The sequence below is a fragment of the Pseudophryne corroboree genome, chromosome 4 (assembly GCF_028390025.1).
Source record: "Pseudophryne corroboree isolate aPseCor3 chromosome 4, aPseCor3.hap2, whole genome shotgun sequence".
Classification (NCBI taxonomy): domain Eukaryota; kingdom Metazoa; phylum Chordata; class Amphibia; order Anura; family Myobatrachidae; genus Pseudophryne; species Pseudophryne corroboree.
The window spans coordinates 15,831,734-15,848,486 of record NC_086447.1 but is presented as its reverse complement, the minus strand read 5'-3'; the positions used below and the strand labels follow the sequence as shown (position 1 = coordinate 15,848,486).

Here is a 16,753-nt window from a genome sequence, read left to right as displayed (position 1 = left end):
CTCATTGCATCCTTGCTGCTTTCTCAAGTGGGAATCTGTTTAATGTGAAAACCAGGTGATATCTAATCAGCACACAGGTAAGAAGTTAAGAAAATCTTTCTTTAAGGGTGAAGATGTTTCTCACAAAATCGTTGCCCCAATGCATCATTGAAATTCAAGATGGAAAGATGATTTTGAAATATCAATTGTACATTTTGCATTGCTCTTCTGGTGACAATGTAGCTTGTTTTTGTCAATTACCATTTCAGTAATAGGGTAAAGAAAATTAAGTGGATTTCTGAAAGAAAACAATGCTGTCAATATACTATTAAAACAAATTAAAATGTTAAAAGTTATTGTACTTTAAGTAAAAATAAAAGAGTCAAAATATCAATTCCAGTTTTGGAAGAATTTAATTAACAAAAAAATAAGTGCACATAGCAGAGGATGGTTTCGATCCACCGACCTCTGGGTTATGGGCCCAGCACGCTTCCGCTGCGCCACTCTGCTGCTCATGTAAGTGTCAGAGATCCTGAAGTACTCACTCATCATGTGAAAGTACCAATGTGTTTCTTCGTTGGTCAATGGAAGAAAAATCTTGCAAAACTCTCCAGATTATTGCCTTTTTAACTTTTTTCTAGGAAACTTTCTAGATGAATGCTTTTTAGCCTTTGTCAGTACATGCTTTTGCAAGCTGTCTCTGTGGCGCAATCGGTTAGCGCATTCGGCTGTTAACCGAAAGGTTGGTGGTTCAATCCCACCCAGGGACGTAATTGACCTTGTGATCAAATTTTGGTGATCTTTAAGTAGACAAGTCAAAATTTCAAACCACCTCTTATAGTGTAGGGTACCTGGCCTTCTCTGATGCAATCAGATTTGATTAAGTCATTTTATAAAAAACAGGAAGCACAATTTAGCATGGGGTTGCAGAGAAAAAAAATTATGCAGGCAGAGAAATCCAATTGAGTGATTAATCAGCTCTCCATACTATGGCTTTATTTTTATGCTAACACATTTGCTCTCTGAAAAGTGTCCACAAAGCCAAGTCTCTGATTAACACCTTTGTAGGAATGGTTTTTCACCTATTACTGATTAAAACTTGCTTCATTGGAAAGGCAGCAAGATGCATCCTCATTACAATGTCCACTGAAATAATACAGGTTGACACCAGGAAACATAAACCTAACTGCATCCTTGCTGCTTTCTCAAGTGGGAATCTGTTTAATGTGAAAACCAGGTGATATCTAATCAGCACACAGGTAAGAAGTTAAGAAAATCTTTCTTTAAGGGTGAAGATGTTTCTCACAAAATCGTTGCCCCAATGCATCATTGAAATTCAAGATGGAAAGATGATTTTGAAATATCAATTGTACATTTTGCATTGCTCTTCTGGTGACAATGTAGCTTGTTTTTGTCAATTACCATTTCAGTAATAGGGTAAAGAAAATTAAGTGGATTTCTGAAAGAAAACAATGCTGTCAATATACTATTAAAACAAATTAAAATGTTAAAAGTTATTGTACTTTAAGTAAAAATAAAAGAGTCTAAATATCAATTCCAGTTTTGGAAGAATTTAATTAACAAAAAAATAAGTGCACATAGCAGAGGATGGTTTCGATCCACCAACCTCTGGGTTATGGGCCCAGCACGCTTCCGCTGCGCCACTCTGCTGCTCATGTAAGTGTCAGAGATCCTGAAGTACTCACTCATCATGTGAAAGTACCAATGTGTTTCTTCGTTGGTCAATGGAAGAAAAATCTTGCAAAACTCTCCAGATTATTGCCTTTTTAACTTTTTTCTAGGAAACTATCTAGATGAATGCTTTTTAGCCTTTGTCAGTACATGCTTTTGCAAGCTGTCTCTGTGGCGCAATCGGTTAGCGCATTCGGCTGTTAACCGAAAGGTTGGTGGTTCAATCCCACCCAGGGACGTAATTGACCTTGTGATCAAATTTTGCTGATCTTTAAGTAGACAAGTCAAAATTTCAAACCACCTCTTATGGTGTAGGGTACCTGGCCTTCTCTGATGCAATCAGAGTCATATTTGATTAAGTCATTTTATAAAAAACAGGAAGCACAATTTAGCATGGGGTTGCAGAGAAAAAAAATTATGCAGGCAGAGAAATCCAATTGAGTGATTAATCAGCTCTCCATTTTATGGCTTTATTTTTATGCTAACACATTTGCTCTCTGAAAAGTGTCCACAAAGCCAAGTCTCTGATTAACACCTTTGTAGGAATGGTTTTTCACCTATTACTGATTAAAACTTGCTTCATTGGAAAGGCAGCAAGATGCATCCTCATTACAATGTCCACTGAAATAATACAGGTTGACACCAGGAAACATAAACCTCACTGCATCCTTGCTGCTTTCTCAAGTGGGAATCTGTTTAATGTGAAAACCAGGTGATATCTAATCAGCACACAGGTAAGAAGTTAAGAAAATCTTTCTTTAAGGGTGAAGATGTTTCTCACAAAATCGTTGCCCCAATGCATCATTGAAATTCAAGATGGAAAGATGATTTTGAAATATCAATTGTACATTTTGCATTGCTCTTCTGGTGACAATGTAGCTTGTTTTTGTCAATTACCATTTCAGTAATAGGGTAAAGAAAATTAAGTGGATTTCTGAAAGAAAACAATGCTGTCAATATACTATTAAAACAAATTAAAATGTTAAAAGTTATTGTACTTTAAGTAAAAATAAAAGAGTCAAAATATCAATTCCAGTTTTGGAAGAATTTAATTAACAAAAAAATAAGTGCACATAGCAGAGGATGGTTTCGATCCACCAACCTCTGGGTTATGGGCCCAGCACGCTTCCGCTGCGCCACTCTGCTGCTCATGTAAGTGTCAGAGATCCTGAAGTATTCACTCATCATGTGAAAGTACCAATGTGTTTCTTCGTTGGTCAATGGAAGAAAAATCTTGCAAAACTCTCCAGATTATTGCCTTTTTAACTTTTTTCTAGGAAACTATCTAGATGAATGCTTTTTAGCCTTTGTCAGTACATGCTTTTGCAAGCTGTCTCTGTGGCGCAATCGGTTAGCGCATTCGGCTGTTAACCGAAAGGTTGGTGGTTCAATCCCACCCAGGGATGTAATTGACCTTGTGATCAAATTTTGCTGATCTTTAAGTAGACAAGTCAAAATTTCAAACCACCTCTTATGGTGTAGGGTACCTGGCCTTCTCTGATGCAATCAGAGTCATATTTGATTAAGTCATTTTATAAAAAACAGGAAGCACAATTTAGCATGGGGTTGCAGAGAAAAAAAATTATGCAGGCAGAGAAATCCAATTGAGTGATTAATCAGCTCTCCATTTTATGGCTTTATTTTTATGCTAACACATTTGCTCTCTGAAAAGTGTCCACAAAGCCAAGTCTCTGATTAACACCTTTGTAGGAATGGTTTTTCACCTATTACTGATTAAAACTTGCTTCATTGGAAAGGCAGCAAGATGCATCCTCATTACAATGTCCACTGAAATAATACAGGTTGACACCAGGAAACATAAACCTCACTGCATCCTTGCTGCTTTCTCAAGTGGGAATCTGTTTAATGTGAAAACCAGGTGATATCTAATCAGCACACAGGTAAGAAGTTAAGAAAATCTTTCTTTAAGGGTGAAGATGTTTCTCACAAAATCGTTGCCCCAATGCATCATTGAAATTCAAGATGGAAAGATGATTTTGAAATATCAATTGTACATTTTGCATTGCTCTTCTGGTGACAATGTAGCTTGTTTTTGTCAATTACCATTTCAGTAATAGGGTAAAGAAAATTAAGTGGATTTCTGAAAGAAAACAATGCTGTCAATATACTATTAAAACAAATTAAAATGTTAAAAGTTATTGTACTTTAAGTAAAAATAAAAGAGTCAAAATATCAATTTCAGTTTTGGAAGAATTTAATTAACAAAAAAATAAGTGCACATAGCAGAGGATGGTTTCCATCCACCAACCTCTGGGTTATGGGCCCAGCACGCTTCCGCTGCACCACTCTGCTGCTCATGTAAGTGTCAGAGATCCTGAAGTACTCACTCATCATGTGAAAGTACCAATGTGTTTCTTCGTTGGTCAATGGAAGAAAAATCTTGCAAAACTCTCCAGATTATTGCCTTTTTAACTTTTTTCTAGGAAACTATCTAGATGAATGCTTTTTAGCCTTTGTCAGTACATGCTTTTGCAAGCTGTCTCTGTGGCGCAATCGGTTAGCGCATTTGGCTGTTAACCGAAAGGTTGGTGGTTCAATCCCACCCAGGGACGTAATTGACCTTGTGATCAAATTTTGCTGATCTTAAAGTAGACAAGTCAAAATTTCAAACGACCTCTTATGGTGTAGGGTACCTGGCCTTCTCTGATGCAATCAGAGTCATATTTGATTAAGTCATTTTATAAAAAACAGGAAGCACAATTTAGCATGGGGTTGCAGAGAAAAAAAATTATGCAGGCAGAGAAATCCAATTGAGTGATTAATCAGCTCTCCATTTTATGGCTTTATTTTTATGCTAACACATTTGCTCTCTGAAAAGTGTCCACAAAGCCAAGTCTCTGATTAACACCTTTGTAGGAATGGTTTTTCACCTATTACTGATTAAAACTTGCTTCATTGGAAAGGCAGCAAGATGCATCCTCATTACAATGTCCACTGAAATAATACAGGTTGACACCAGGAAACATAAACCTCACTGCATCCTTGCTGCTTTCTCAAGTGGGAATCTGTTTAATGTGAAAACCAGGTGATATCTAATCAGCACACAGGTAAGAAGTTAAGAAAATCTTTCTTTAAGGGTGAAGATGTTTCTCACAAAATCGTTGCCCCAATGCATCATTGAAATTCAAGATGGAAAGATGATTTTGAAATATCAATTGTACATTTTGCATTGCTCTTCTGGTGACAATGTAGCTTGTTTTTGTCAATTACCATTTCAGTAATAGGGTAAAGAAAATTAAGTGGATTTCTGAAAGAAAACAATGCTGTCAATATACTATTAAAACAAATTAAAATGTTAAAAGTTATTGTACTTTAAGTAAACATAAAAGAGTCAAAATATCAATTCCAGTTTTGGAAGAATTTAATTAACCAAAAAATAAGTGCACATAGCAGAGGATGGTTTCGATCCACCGACCTCTGGGTTATGGGCCCAGCACGCTTCCGCTGCGCCACTCTGCTGCTCATGTAAGTGTCAGAGATCCTGAAGTACTCACTCATCATGTGAAAGTACCAATGTGTTTCTTCGTTGGTCAATGGAAGAAAAATCTTGCAAAACTCTCCAGATTATTGCCTTTTTAACCTTTTTCTAGGAAACTTTCTAGATGAATGCTTTTTAGCCTTTGTCAGTACATGCTTTTGCAAGCTGTCTCTGTGGCGCAATCGGTTAGCGCATTCGGCTGTTAACCGAAAGGTTGGTGGTTCAATCCCAACCAGGGACGTAATTGACCTTGTGATCAAATTTTGCTGATCTTTAAGTAGACAAGTCAAAATTTCAAACCACCTCTTATGGTGTAGGGTACCTGGCCTTCTCTGATGCAATCAGAGTCATATTTGATTAAGTCATTTTATAAAAAACAGGAAGCACAATTTAGCATGGGGTTGCAGAGAAAAAAAATGATGCAGGCAGAGAAATCCAATTGAGTGATTAATCAGCTCTCCATTTTATGGCTTTATTTTTATGCTAACACATTTGCTCTCTGAAAAGTGTCCACAAAGCCAAGTCTCTGATTAACACCTTTGTAGGAATGGTTTTTCACCTATTACTGATTAAAACTTGCTTCATTGGAAAGGCAGCAAGATGCATCCTCATTACAATGTCCACTGAAATAATACAGGTTGACACCAGGAAACATAAACCTCACTGCATCCTTGCTGCTTTCTCAAGTGGGAATCTGTTTAATGTGAAAACCAGGTGATATCTAATCAGCACACAGGTAAGAAGTTAAGAAAATCTTTCTTTAAGGGTGAAGATGTTTCTCACAAAATCGTTGCCCCAATGCATCATTGAAATTCAAGATGGAAAGATGATTTTGAAATATCAATTGTACATTTTGCATTGCTCTTCTGGTGACAATGTAGCTTGTTTTTGTCAATTACCATTTCAGTAATAGGGTAAAGAAAATTAAGTGGATTTCTGAAAGAAAACAATGCTGTCAATATACTATTAAAACAAATTAAAATGTTAAAAGTTATTGTACTTTAAGTAAAAATAAAAGAGTCAAAATATCAATTCCAGTTTTGGAAGAATTTAATTAACAAAAAAATAAGTGCACATAGCAGAGGATGGTTTCGATCCACCGACCTCTGGGTTATGGGCCCAGCACGCTTCCGCTGCGCCACTCTGCTGCTCATGTAAGTGTCAGAGATCCTGAAGTACTCACTCATCATGTGAAAGTACCAATGTGTTTCTTCGTTGGTCAATGGAAGAAAAATCTTGCAAAACTCTCCAGATTATTGCCTTTTTAACCTTTTTCTAGGAAACTTTCTAGATGAATGCTTTTTAGCCTTTGTCAGTACATGCTTTTGCAAGCTGTCTCTGTGGCGCAATCGGTTAGCGCATTCGGCTGTTAACCGAAAGGTTGGTGGTTCAATCCCAACCAGGGACGTAATTAACCTTGTGATCAAATTTTGCTGATCTTTAAGTAGACAAGTCAAAATTTCAAACCACCTCTTATGGTGTAGGGTACCTGGCCTTCTCTGATGCAATCAGAGTCATATTTGATTAAGTCATTTTATAAAAAACAGGAAGCACAATTTAGCATGGGGTTGCAGAGAAAAAAAATGATGCAGGCAGAGAAATCCAATTGAGTGATTAATCAGCTCTCCATTTTATGGCTTTATTTTTATGCTAACACATTTGCTCTCTGAAAAGTGTCCACAAAGCCAAGTCTCTGATTAACACCTTTGTAGGAATGGTTTTTCACCTATTACTGATTAAAACTTGCTTCATTGGAAAGGCAGCAAGATGCATCCTCATTACAATGTCCACTGAAATAATACAGGTTGACACCAGGAAACATAAACCTCACTGCATCCTTGCTGCTTTCTCAAGTGGGAATCTGTTTAATGTGAAAACCAGGTGATATCTAATCAGCACACAGGTAAGAAGTTAAGAAAATCTTTCTTTAAGGGTGAAGATGTTTCTCACAAAATCGTTGCCCCAATGCATCATTGAAATTCAAGATGGAAAGATGATTTTGAAATATCAATTGTACATTTTGCATTGCTCTTCTGGTTACAATGTAGCTTGTTTTTGTCAATTACCATTTCAGTAATAGGGTAAAGAAAATTAAGTGGATTTCTGAAAGAAAACAATGCTGTCAATATACTATTAAAACAAATTAAAATGTTAAAAGTTATTGTACTTTAAGTAAAAATAAAAGAGTCAAAATATCAATTCCAGCTTTGGAAGAATTTAATTAAAAAAATAAGTGCACATAACAGAGGATGGTTTTGATCCACCGACCTCTGGGTTTTGGGCCCAGCACGCTTCCGCTGCGCCACTCTGCTGCTCATGTAAGTGTCAGAGATCCTGAAGTACTCACTCATCATGTGAAAGTACCAATGTGTTTCTTCGTTGGTCAATGGAAGAAAAATCTTGCAAAACTCTCCAGATTATTGCCTTTTTAACTTTTTTCTAGGAAACTTTCTAGATGAATGCTTTTTAGCCTTTGTCAGTACATGCTTTTGCAAGCTGTCTCTGTGGCGCAATCGGTTAGCGCATTCGGCTGTTAACCGAAAGGTTGGTGGTTCAATCCCACCCAGGGACGTAATTGACCTTGTGATCAAATTTTGCTGATCTTTAAGTAGACAAGTCAAAATTTCAAACCACCTCTTATGGTGTAGGGTACCTGGCCTTCTCTGATGCAATCAGAGTCATATTTGATTAAGTCATTTTATAAAAAACAGGAAGCACAATTTAGCATGGGGTTGCAGAGAAAAAAAATTATGCAGGCAGAGAAATCCAATTGAGTGATTAATCAGCTCTCCATTTTATGGCTTTATTTTTATGCTAACACATTTGCTCTCTGAAAAGTGTCCACAAAGCCAAGTCTCTGATTAACACCTTTGTAGGAATGGTTTTTCACCTATTACTGATTAAAACTTGCTTCATTGGAAAGGCAGCAAGATGCATCCTCATTACAATGTCCACTGAAATAATACAGGTTGACACCAGGAAACATAAACCTCACTGCATCCTTGCTGCTTTCTCAAGTGGGAATCTGTTTAATGTAAAAACCAGGTGATATCTAATCAGCACACAGGTAAGAAGTTAAGAAAATCTTTCTTTAAGGGTGAAGATGTTTCTCACAAAATCGTTGCCCCAATGCATCATTGAAATTCAAGATGGAAAGATGATTTTGAAATATCAATTGTACATTTTGCATTGCTCATCTGGTGACAATGTAGCTTGTTTTTGTCAATTACCATTTCAGTAATAGGGTAAAGAAAATTAAGTGGATTTCTGAAAGAAAACAATGCTGTCAATATACTATTAAAACAAATTAAAATGTTAAAAGTTATTGTACTGTAAGTAAAAATAAAAGAGTCAAAATATCAATTCCAGTTTTGGAAGAATTTAATTAACAAAAAAATAAGTGCACATAGCAGAGGATGGTTTTGATCCACCGACCTCTGGGTTATGGGCCCAGCACGCTTCCGCTGCGCCACTCTGCTGCTCGTGTAAGTGTCTGAGATCCTGAAGTACTCACTCATCATGTGAAAGTACCAATGTGTTTCTTCGTTGGTCAATGGAAGAAAAATCTTGCAAAACTCTCCAGATTATTGCCTTTTTAACCTTTTTCTAGGAAACTTTCTAGATGAATGCTTTTTAGCCTTTGTCAGTACATACTTTTGCAAGCTGTCTCTGTGGCGCAATTGGTTAGTGCATTCGGCTGTTAACCGAAAGGTTGGTGGTTCAATCCCACCCAGGGACGTAATTGACCTTGTGATCAAATTTTGGTGATCTTTAAGTAGACAAGTCAAAATTTCAAACCACCTCTTATAGTGTAGGGTACCTGGCCTTCTCTGATGCAATCAGATTTGATTAAGTCATTTTATAAAAAACAGGAAGCACAATTTAGCATGGGGTAGCAGAGAAAAAAAATTATGCAGGCAGAGAAATCCAATTGAGTGATTAATCAGCTCTCCATACTATGGCTTTATTTTTATGCTAACACATTTGCTCTCTGAAAAGTGTCCACAAAGCCAAGTCTCTGATTAACACCTTTGTAGGAATGGTTTTTCACCTATTACTGATTAAAACTTGCTTCATTGGAAAGGCAGCAAGATGCATCCTCATTACAATGTCCACTGAAATAATACAGGTTGACACCAGGAAACATAAACCTCATTGCATCCTTGCTGCTTTCTCAAGTGGGAATCTGTTTAATGTGAAAACCAGGTGATATCTAATCAGCACACAGGTAAGAAGTTAAGAAAATCTTTCTTTAAGGGTGAAGATGTTTCTCACAAAATCGTTGCCCCAATGCATCATTGAAATTCAAGATGGAAAGATGATTTTGAAATATCAATTGTACATTTTGCATTGCTCTTCTGGTGACAATGTAGCTTGTTTTTGTCAATTACCATTTCAGTAATAGGGTAAAGAAAATTAAGTGGATTTCTGAAAGAAAACAATGCTGTCAATATACTATTAAAACAAATTAAAATGTTAAAAGTTATTGTACTTTAAGTAAAAATAAAAGAGTCAAAATATCAATTCCAGTTTTGGAAGAATTTAATTAACAAAAAAATAAGTGCACATAGCAGAGGATGGTTTCGATCCACCGACCTCTGGGTTATGGGCCCAGCACGCTTCCGCTGCGCCACTCTGCTGCTCATGTAAGTGTCAGAGATCCTGAAGTACTCACTCATCATGTGAAAGTACCAATGTGTTTCTTCGTTGGTCAATGGAAGAAAAATCTTGCAAAACTCTCCAGATTATTGCCTTTTTAACTTTTTTCTAGGAAACTTTCTAGATGAATGCTTTTTAGCCTTTGTCAGTACATGCTTTTGCAAGCTGTCTCTGTGGCGCAATCGGTTAGCGCATTCGGCTGTTAACCGAAAGGTTGGTGGTTCAATCCCACCCAGGGACGTAATTGACCTTGTGATCAAATTTTGGTGATCTTTAAGTAGACAAGTCAAAATTTCAAACCACCTCTTATAGTGTAGGGTACCTGGCCTTCTCTGATGCAATCAGATTTGATTAAGTCATTTTATAAAAAACAGGAAGCACAATTTAGCATGGGGTTGCAGAGAAAAAAAATTATGCAGGCAGAGAAATCCAATTGAGTGATTAATCAGCTCTCCATACTATGGCTTTATTTTTATGCTAACACATTTGCTCTCTGAAAAGTGTCCACAAAGCCAAGTCTCTGATTAACACCTTTGTAGGAATGGTTTTTCACCTATTACTGATTAAAACTTGCTTCATTGGAAAGGCAGCAAGATGCATCCTCATTACAATGTCCACTGAAATAATACAGGTTGACACCAGGAAACATAAACCTAACTGCATCCTTGCTGCTTTCTCAAGTGGGAATCTGTTTAATGTGAAAACCAGGTGATATCTAATCAGCACACAGGTAAGAAGTTAAGAAAATCTTTCTTTAAGGGTGAAGATGTTTCTCACAAAATCGTTGCCCCAATGCATCATTGAAATTCAAGATGGAAAGATGATTTTGAAATATCAATTGTACATTTTGCATTGCTCTTCTGGTGACAATGTAGCTTGTTTTTGTCAATTACCATTTCAGTAATAGGGTAAAGAAAATTAAGTGGATTTCTGAAAGAAAACAATGCTGTCAATATACTATTAAAACAAATTAAAATGTTAAAAGTTATTGTACTTTAAGTAAAAATAAAAGAGTCTAAATATCAATTCCAGTTTTGGAAGAATTTAATTAACAAAAAAATAAGTGCACATAGCAGAGGATGGTTTCGATCCACCAACCTCTGGGTTATGGGCCCAGCACGCTTCCGCTGCGCCACTCTGCTGCTCATGTAAGTGTCAGAGATCCTGAAGTACTCACTCATCATGTGAAAGTACCAATGTGTTTCTTCGTTGGTCAATGGAAGAAAAATCTTGCAAAACTCTCCAGATTATTGCCTTTTTAACTTTTTTCTAGGAAACTATCTAGATGAATGCTTTTTAGCCTTTGTCAGTACATGCTTTTGCAAGCTGTCTCTGTGGCGCAATCGGTTAGCGCATTCGGCTGTTAACCGAAAGGTTGGTGGTTCAATCCCACCCAGGGACGTAATTGACCTTGTGATCAAATTTTGCTGATCTTTAAGTAGACAAGTCAAAATTTCAAACCACCTCTTATGGTGTAGGGTACCTGGCCTTCTCTGATGCAATCAGAGTCATATTTGATTAAGTCATTTTATAAAAAACAGGAAGCACAATTTAGCATGGGGTTGCAGAGAAAAAAAATTATGCAGGCAGAGAAATCCAATTGAGTGATTAATCAGCTCTCCATTTTATGGCTTTATTTTTATGCTAACACATTTGCTCTCTGAAAAGTGTCCACAAAGCCAAGTCTCTGATTAACACCTTTGTAGGAATGGTTTTTCACCTATTACTGATTAAAACTTGCTTCATTGGAAAGGCAGCAAGATGCATCCTCATTACAATGTCCACTGAAATAATACAGGTTGACACCAGGAAACATAAACCTCACTGCATCCTTGCTGCTTTCTCAAGTGGGAATCTGTTTAATGTGAAAACCAGGTGATATCTAATCAGCACACAGGTAAGAAGTTAAGAAAATCTTTCTTTAAGGGTGAAGATGTTTCTCACAAAATCGTTGCCCCAATGCATCATTGAAATTCAAGATGGAAAGATGATTTTGAAATATCAATTGTACATTTTGCATTGCTCTTCTGGTGACAATGTAGCTTGTTTTTGTCAATTACCATTTCAGTAATAGGGTAAAGAAAATTAAGTGGATTTCTGAAAGAAAACAATGCTGTCAATATACTATTAAAACAAATTAAAATGTTAAAAGTTATTGTACTTTAAGTAAAAATAAAAGAGTCAAAATATCAATTCCAGTTTTGGAAGAATTTAATTAACAAAAAAATAAGTGCACATAGCAGAGGATGGTTTCGATCCACCAACCTCTGGGTTATGGGCCCAGCACGCTTCCGCTGCGCCACTCTGCTGCTCATGTAAGTGTCAGAGATCCTGAAGTATTCACTCATCATGTGAAAGTACCAATGTGTTTCTTCGTTGGTCAATGGAAGAAAAATCTTGCAAAACTCTCCAGATTATTGCCTTTTTAACTTTTTTCTAGGAAACTATCTAGATGAATGCTTTTTAGCCTTTGTCAGTACATGCTTTTGCAAGCTGTCTCTGTGGCGCAATCGGTTAGCGCATTCGGCTGTTAACCGAAAGGTTGGTGGTTCAATCCCACCCAGGGACGTAATTGACCTTGTGATCAAATTTTGCTGATCTTTAAGTAGACAAGTCAAAATTTCAAACCACCTCTTATGGTGTAGGGTACCTGGCCTTCTCTGATGCAATCAGAGTCATATTTGATTAAGTCATTTTATAAAAAACAGGAAGCACAATTTAGCATGGGGTTGCAGAGAAAAAAAATTATGCAGGCAGAGAAATCCAATTGAGTGATTAATCAGCTCTCCATTTTATGGCTTTATTTTTATGCTAACACATTTGCTCTCTGAAAAGTGTCCACAAAGCCAAGTCTCTGATTAACACCTTTGTAGGAATGGTTTTTCACCTATTACTGATTAAAACTTGCTTCATTGGAAAGGCAGCAAGATGCATCCTCATTACAATGTCCACTGAAATAATACAGGTTGACACCAGGAAACATAAACCTCACTGCATCCTTGCTGCTTTCTCAAGTGGGAATCTGTTTAATGTGAAAACCAGGTGATATCTAATCAGCACACAGGTAAGAAGTTAAGAAAATCTTTCTTTAAGGGTGAAGATGTTTCTCACAAAATCGTTGCCCCAATGCATCATTGAAATTCAAGATGGAAAGATGATTTTGAAATATCAATTGTACATTTTGCATTGCTCTTCTGGTGACAATGTAGCTTGTTTTTGTCAATTACCATTTCAGTAATAGGGTAAAGAAAATTAAGTGGATTTCTGAAAGAAAACAATGCTGTCAATATACTATTAAAACAAATTAAAATGTTAAAAGTTATTGTACTTTAAGTAAAAATAAAAGAGTCAAAATATCAATTTCAGTTTTGGAAGAATTTAATTAACAAAAAAATAAGTGCACATAGCAGAGGATGGTTTCCATCCACCAACCTCTGGGTTATGGGCCCAGCACGCTTCCGCTGCACCACTCTGCTGCTCATGTAAGTGTCAGAGATCCTGAAGTACTCACTCATCATGTGAAAGTACCAATGTGTTTCTTCGTTGGTCAATGGAAGAAAAATCTTGCAAAACTCTCCAGATTATTGCCTTTTTAACTTTTTTCTAGGAAACTATCTAGATGAATGCTTTTTAGCCTTTGTCAGTACATGCTTTTGCAAGCTGTCTCTGTGGCGCAATCGGTTAGCGCATTTGGCTGTTAACCGAAAGGTTGGTGGTTCAATCCCACCCAGGGACGTAATTGACCTTGTGATCAAATTTTGCTGATCTTAAAGTAGACAAGTCAAAATTTCAAACGACCTCTTATGGTGTAGGGTACCTGGCCTTCTCTGATGCAATCAGAGTCATATTTGATTAAGTCATTTTATAAAAAACAGGAAGCACAATTTAGCATGGGGTTGCAGAGAAAAAAAATTATGCAGGCAGAGAAATCCAATTGAGTGATTAATCAGCTCTCCATTTTATGGCTTTATTTTTATGCTAACACATTTGCTCTCTGAAAAGTGTCCACAAAGCCAAGTCTCTGATTAACACCTTTGTAGGAATGGTTTTTCACCTATTACTGATTAAAACTTGCTTCATTGGAAAGGCAGCAAGATGCATCCTCATTACAATGTCCACTGAAATAATACAGGTTGACACCAGGAAACATAAACCTCACTGCATCCTTGCTGCTTTCTCAAGTGGGAATCTGTTTAATGTGAAAACCAGGTGATATCTAATCAGCACACAGGTAAGAAGTTAAGAAAATCTTTCTTTAAGGGTGAAGATGTTTCTTACAAAATCGTTGCCCCAATGCATCATTGAAATTCAAGATGGAAAGATGATTTTGAAATATCAATTGTACATTTTGCATTGCTCTTCTGGTGACAATGTAGCTTGTTTTTGTCAATTACCATTTCAGTAATAGGGTAAAGAAAATTAAGTGGATTTCTGAAAGAAAACAATGCTGTCAATATACTATTAAAACAAATTAAAATGTTAAAAGTTATTGTACTTTAAGTAAAAATAAAAGAGTCAAAATATCAATTCCAGTTTTGGAAGAATTTAATTAACAAAAAAATAAGTGCACATAGCAGAGGATGGTTTCAATCCACCGACCTCTGGGTTATGGGCCCAGCACGCTTCTGCTGCCCCACTCTGCTGCTCATGTAAGTGTCAGAGATCCTGAAGTACTCACTCATTATGTGAAAGTACCAATGTGTTTCTTCTTTGGTCAATGGAAGAAAAATCTTGCAAAACTCTCCAGATTATTGCCTTTTTAACCTTTTTCTAGGAAACTTTCTAGATGAATGATTTTTAGCCTTTGTCAGTACATGCTTTTGCAAGCTGTCTCTGTGGCGCAATCGGTTAGCGCATTCGGCTGTTAATCGAAAGGTTGGTGGTTCAATCGCACCCAGGGACGTAATTGACCTTGTGATCAAATTTTGGTGATCTTTAAGTAGACAAGTCAAAATTTCAAACCACCTCTTATAGTGTAGGGTACCTGGCCTTCTCTGATGCAGTCATATTTGATTAAGTCATTTTATAAAAAACAGGAAGCACAATTTAGCATGGGGTTGCAGAGAAAAAAAATTATGCAGGCAGAGAAATCCAATTGAGTGATTAATCAGCTCTCCATTTTATGGCTTTATTTTTATGCTAACACATTTGCTCTCTGAAAAGTGTCCACAAAGCCAAGTCTCTGATTAACACCTTTGTAGGAATGGTTTTTCACCTATTACTGATTAAAACTTGCTTCATTGGAAAGGCAGCAAGATGCATCCTCATTACAATGTCCACTGAAATAATACAGGTTGACACCAGGAAACATAAACCTCACTGCATCCTTGCTGCTTTCTCAAGTGGGAATCTGTTTAATGTGAAAACCAGGTGATATCTAATCAGCACACAGGTAAGAAGTTAAGAAAATCTTTCTTTAAGGGTGAAGATGTTTCTCACAAAATCGTTGCCCCAATGCATCATTGAAATTCAAGATGGAAAGATGATTTTGAAATATCAATTGTACATTTTGCATTGCTCTTCTGGTGACAATGTAGCTTGTTTTTGTCAATTACCATTTCAGTAATAGGGTAAAGAAAATTAAGTGGATTTCTGAAAGAAAACAATGCTGTCAATATACTATTAAAACAAATTAAAATGTTAAAAGTTATTGTACTTTAAGTAAAAATAAAAGAGTCAAAATATCAATTCCAGTTTTGGAAGAATTTAATTAACAAAAAAATAAGTGCACATAGCAGAGGATGGTTTCAATCCACCGACCTCTGGGTTATGGGCCCAGCACGCTTCTGCTGCCCCACTCTGCTGCTCATGTAAGTGTCAGAGATCCTGAAGTACTCACTCATTATGTGAAAGTACCAATGTGTTTCTTCTTTGGTCAATGGAAGAAAAATCTTGCAAAACTCTCCAGATTATTGCCTTTTTAACCTTTTTCTAGGAAACTTTCTAGATGAATGCTTTTTAGCCTTTGTCAGTACATGCTTTTGCAAGCTGTCTCTGTGGCGCAATCGGTTAGCGCATTCGGCTGTTAACCGAAAGGTTGGTGGTTCAATCGCACCCAGGGACGTAATTGACCTTGTGATCAAATTTTTGTGATCTTTAAGTAGACAAGTCAAAATTTCAAACCACCTCTTATAGTGTAGGGTACCTGGCCTTCTCTGATGCAGTCATATTTGATTAAGTCATTTTATAAAAAACAGGAAGCACAATTTAGCATGGGGTTGCAGAGAAAAAAAATTATGCAGGCAGAGAAATCCAATTGAGTGATTAATCAGCTCTCCATTTTATGGCTTTATTCTTATGCTAACACATTTGCTCTCTGAAAAGTGTCCACAAAGCCAAGTCTCTGATTAACACCTTTGTAGGAATGGTTTTTCACCTATTACTGATTAAAACTTGCTTCATTGGAAAGGCAGCAAGATGCATCCTCATTACAATGTCCACTGAAATAATACAGGTTGACACCAGGAAACATAAACCTCACTGCATCCTTGCTGCTTTCTCAAGTGGGAATCTGTTTAATGTGAAAACCAGGTGATATCTAATCAGCACACAGGTAAGAAGTTAAGAAAATCTTTCTTTAAGGGTGAAGATGTTTCTCACAAAATCGTTGCCCCAATGCATCATTGAAATTCAAGATGGAAAGATGATTTTGAAATATCAATTGTACATTTTGCATTGCTCTTCTGGTGACAATGTAGCTTGTTTTTGTCAATTACCATTTCAGTAATAGGGTAAAGAAAATTAAGTGGATTTCTGAAAGAAAACAATGCTGTCAATATACTATTAAAACAAATTAAAATGTTAAAAGTTATTGTACTTTAAGTAAAAATAAAAGAGTCAAAATATCAATTCCAGTTTTGGAAGAATTTAATTAACAAAAAAATAAGTGCACATAGCAGAGGATGGTTTCAATCCACCGACCTC

The 16,753-nt window shown here is 36.5% G+C and overlaps 13 non-coding genes across 13 annotated transcripts; all 13 read left to right on the top strand.

Moving 5' to 3' along the window:
* Positions 1–675: 675 nt before the first annotated feature.
* TRNAN-GUU (transfer RNA asparagine (anticodon GUU)) lies at positions 676–749 on the top strand. Its single transcript has one exon. It is a non-coding gene; the product is annotated as a tRNA-Asn (tRNA).
* Positions 750–1,836: 1,087 nt separating this feature from the next.
* TRNAN-GUU (transfer RNA asparagine (anticodon GUU)) lies at positions 1,837–1,910 on the top strand. Its single transcript has one exon. It is a non-coding gene; the product is annotated as a tRNA-Asn (tRNA).
* Positions 1,911–3,003: 1,093 nt separating this feature from the next.
* Positions 3,004–3,077, top strand: TRNAN-GUU (transfer RNA asparagine (anticodon GUU)). Its single transcript has one exon. It is a non-coding gene; the product is annotated as a tRNA-Asn (tRNA).
* Positions 3,078–4,170: 1,093 nt separating this feature from the next.
* On the top strand, positions 4,171–4,244 carry TRNAN-GUU (transfer RNA asparagine (anticodon GUU)). Its single transcript has one exon. It is a non-coding gene; the product is annotated as a tRNA-Asn (tRNA).
* Positions 4,245–5,337: 1,093 nt separating this feature from the next.
* TRNAN-GUU (transfer RNA asparagine (anticodon GUU)) lies at positions 5,338–5,411 on the top strand. Its single transcript has one exon. It is a non-coding gene; the product is annotated as a tRNA-Asn (tRNA).
* A 1,093-nt stretch (positions 5,412–6,504) lies between these two features.
* On the top strand, positions 6,505–6,578 carry TRNAN-GUU (transfer RNA asparagine (anticodon GUU)). Its single transcript has one exon. It is a non-coding gene; the product is annotated as a tRNA-Asn (tRNA).
* Positions 6,579–7,668: 1,090 nt separating this feature from the next.
* Positions 7,669–7,742, top strand: TRNAN-GUU (transfer RNA asparagine (anticodon GUU)). The gene has a single exon. It is a non-coding gene; the product is annotated as a tRNA-Asn (tRNA).
* A 1,093-nt stretch (positions 7,743–8,835) lies between these two features.
* TRNAN-GUU (transfer RNA asparagine (anticodon GUU)) lies at positions 8,836–8,909 on the top strand. The gene has a single exon. It is a non-coding gene; the product is annotated as a tRNA-Asn (tRNA).
* A 1,087-nt stretch (positions 8,910–9,996) lies between these two features.
* On the top strand, positions 9,997–10,070 carry TRNAN-GUU (transfer RNA asparagine (anticodon GUU)). Its single transcript has one exon. It is a non-coding gene; the product is annotated as a tRNA-Asn (tRNA).
* A 1,087-nt stretch (positions 10,071–11,157) lies between these two features.
* Positions 11,158–11,231, top strand: TRNAN-GUU (transfer RNA asparagine (anticodon GUU)). The gene has a single exon. It is a non-coding gene; the product is annotated as a tRNA-Asn (tRNA).
* A 1,093-nt stretch (positions 11,232–12,324) lies between these two features.
* On the top strand, positions 12,325–12,398 carry TRNAN-GUU (transfer RNA asparagine (anticodon GUU)). The gene has a single exon. It is a non-coding gene; the product is annotated as a tRNA-Asn (tRNA).
* Positions 12,399–13,491: 1,093 nt separating this feature from the next.
* On the top strand, positions 13,492–13,565 carry TRNAN-GUU (transfer RNA asparagine (anticodon GUU)). The gene has a single exon. It is a non-coding gene; the product is annotated as a tRNA-Asn (tRNA).
* A 2,254-nt stretch (positions 13,566–15,819) lies between these two features.
* Positions 15,820–15,893, top strand: TRNAN-GUU (transfer RNA asparagine (anticodon GUU)). Its single transcript has one exon. It is a non-coding gene; the product is annotated as a tRNA-Asn (tRNA).
* The last annotated feature ends 860 nt before the right edge of the window (positions 15,894–16,753 follow it).